A 3325-nucleotide genomic window follows, 5' to 3' on the forward strand; every position below is an offset into this window, starting at 1 on the left:
TTTTGAGTCTCACTCTGTTGCCCAGGTTGGAGTGCAATGGATCCATCTCGGCTCACTGCAATCTCCGCCTCCCGGATTCAAGTGATTCTTCTGCCTCAGCCTCCCAAGTAGCTGGGACCACAGGTGTGTGCCACCGCATCAGGCTAATTTTTTTTTTTTTCTTTTTCAGTATTTTTGGGAGAGACAGGCTTTCACCATATTGGTCAGGCTGGTCTGGAACTCCTGACCTCGTGATCTGCCCACCTTGGCCTCCCAAAGTGTTGAAATTACAGGTGTGAGCCGCTGAGCCCAGCCATATTTAGGTATATTTATATATGGATGAAAAGGAGCCAATGGAGAGAGAAGTTAAAGATACGTGGGTAAGGACGACAAAGAGTGGGAGAGAATATGGAGTCATTGACCTTTAGAAGTGAATCAAACTGCTTCTGTTGTCATAGGAGGAAAGCAGGGAAGGAAGGATAGGTGCAGATGCAGGAATGTTTGGTACTGGAAGTTGAAGAAGTTCTTTCTATAGTTTCTATTTTTTCCTATGAAACGAGAATGAGAATTATGGGGAAGTGGTAGGTAGATTTGAGGAAATTGAAGAAGGCCTCGAGTAGTTTCAAAATTCAGAGAACTGATTTTAAAAGTTAGAATTGTTTGTCAGGTAAAGCTGGAAGCTTGAATTTACTATTATCTATCTGTCTGCACAATTTAGTGATTTTTTTCCCCAATACTATTTAGCGGCCAAGATTGTGTGACATACAGTATATACTAGTGACATACTAGAATGACAAAAGATCAAGAGAATGTTTTTTATGTTGCTAGTAGTGATGGTAGTGGTGTTAGCTACCATTCATTGAACATTTCTTTCTGCCAGTGCTTTACCTACATTATCTCCCTGAATTCTCTAGAGATAATTGAGTTGAAAGAGAGTAAAGTCTAAGTTTGGTTAAAGTGTAAGTGAAGAGAGTAGGAGCTAATAGGGAAGGACTAGAGAGGTGTCAAGAGACTTACATCCTGATGAGCTATAAGGTAAAGATGAAAGGATTCACCTGAGCAAGGGATCTAGAAAAATAGAAATGTTTGGATTTAAGATTTCAAAGAGACCAGCCTGGCCAATATGGTGACACCCCTTCTCTACTAAAAATACAAAAATTAGCCTGGCATGGTGGCATGCACCTGTAATCCCAGCTACTCGGGAGGCTGAGGCAGAAGAATTGCTTAAACTGGGGAGGCAGAGGTTGCAGTGAGCTGAGATCGCACCACTGCATTCCAGCCTGGCGACAGAGTGAGACTCTGTCTCAAGAAAAAAAAAAAAGATTTCAAAGAAGCAGTCCCAGATGACGTTGAACTCCCTAGAAAGAAACATATGAATTGGAAAAGTTGAGGAAATTAGGGGAGCAAGCAAAGTAAGGTCTCTTCCTGTTATTCTAAATAAAGTTTCACGGAAAACACTATCGAAATGCTTCCGGGTGAGAAAGTTAGAAGACCTGTCTTTTGGGGACCTGGTCTGCTCATTAGTGGAGACAGTAATCCAAAGTCTGGGGTGGATTTTCTCTTCTCAGTCCAACTTGTTATCTCTTGAAGGTCAGGAGACTCTGCCAAAGGATAACAGCACGTTATCCTTTTGAGGCTGGACTGGGTGGCTCACGCCTGTAATCCCAGCACTTTGGGAGGACAAGGCAGGCGGATCACGAGGTCAGGAGATCAAGAGCATCCTGGCTAACATGCTGAAACCCCGTGTCTACTAAAAATACAAAAAATTAGCCAGGCGTGGTGGCACGCGCCTGTAGTCCCAGCTACTTGGGCGGCTAAGACAGGAGAATCGCTTGAACCCGGGAGGCAGAGGTTGCAGTGAGCCAAGATCACACAGCTATACTCCAGCCTGAGTGACACAGCGAGACTCTCTCAAAAACAAAACAAAACAAAACAAAAAACAGGACATTATCCTTTTAACCAGACCCGGAGGGAGACACTGACTTCTTATCAGACTCCTCAAGGAAACAGACTATAATCACTCTTCTTGCAAGACCCAGAAAATGCAGTGGCCCTTCAAAGAAAATATTCTGAAGAGAGAGGTTCCTTCTCAAGCTGGAGGGATTAGCAGAGACAATTTTCAATCAAATATTTATGTCTTTCATGTGCTTACTGGACCACTAATTAATAATCCACTCATTAGCAGTGAACAGAAAATGGCAGATTGTTAGTGTCACATCTTGCCCATCTTGGTTTTCTCTGTATATATGATATACTTGGGGCTAGAGATATATTGGCAAGTGAATGAATCTCTGTTGCCAGAAACATAATCTTTTTTTTCTTTTTTAAACAGGGTCCCACTCTATCTTCCAGGCTGGAGTACAATGGCACAATCACAGCTCACTGCAGCCTCCACTTCCTGGGCTCAAGTGATTCTCCCACTTCAGCCTCCCAAGTAGCTGGGACTACAGGTGCACGCTATCATGCCCGGCTAATTTTTAATTTCTTGTAGAGACAGTGTCTCAATATATGGCCCAGGCAGGTGTTAAACTCCTGGGCTCAAGCAATCTGCCTGCCTCAGCCTTCCAAAGTGCTGGGATCACAGGGGTTAGCCACCACACCTGGCCAGAAACATAATCTTTAGAAATATTTGAATTAGAGTGATTCATTGCAATGTAATTAAATATCCAGGCTTCTGCTAAATTGCAGTTATTAAAGGAACAAGAATGTTAGATCTGTTCTGAGGATTTGGGAGGAAAAAAAGAATATTAGATCTGAGAAATGTTGAGAAGTTTTTTCTAGTTCCTGTAGGATTTTTAAGTTTTGAATTTTTCATTCAAAAATCATTTTCATCCAGCCATTGTATCCACTTCACTTAATTTGAACTACAGTATATGTGGAGTTCAGTTTCTCATAAGGTAAATCACAGCTAAAGGAATGAATTTTTCTCTCATTATTTTAGGCATTTGTTAGGCATTCTGTCATTTCACTAAAATGTAGTTAGATGTGGGCTTCTTTTTATTTATTTTTGGGGGGATTTGTATTTCTTGAGTCAAAAGATTCATCTTCATCTCCTCTCCTTGTAGAATTCCTATTAGACATTTGTTGTAAGTTCTCATTCTAATATCCATATTTCTTTTCTTTCTTTTTTTTTTCTTTTTTTGAGACAGAGTCTCTCTCTGTCACCCAGGCTGGTGTGCAGTGGCGTGATCTGGGCTCACTGCAACCTCCGCCTCCGGGGCCCAAGTGAGCCTCCCAAATAGCTGGGATTACAGGCACCCGCCACCATGCCTGGCTAATTTTTGTATTTTTAGTAGAGATGGGGTTTCACCATGTTGGCCAGGCTGGTCTCAAACTCCTGACCTCA

Source organism: Mandrillus leucophaeus, unplaced genomic scaffold (assembly GCF_000951045.1).
Source record: "Mandrillus leucophaeus isolate KB7577 unplaced genomic scaffold, Mleu.le_1.0 Scaffold786, whole genome shotgun sequence".
NCBI lineage: Eukaryota > Metazoa > Chordata > Mammalia > Primates > Cercopithecidae > Mandrillus > Mandrillus leucophaeus.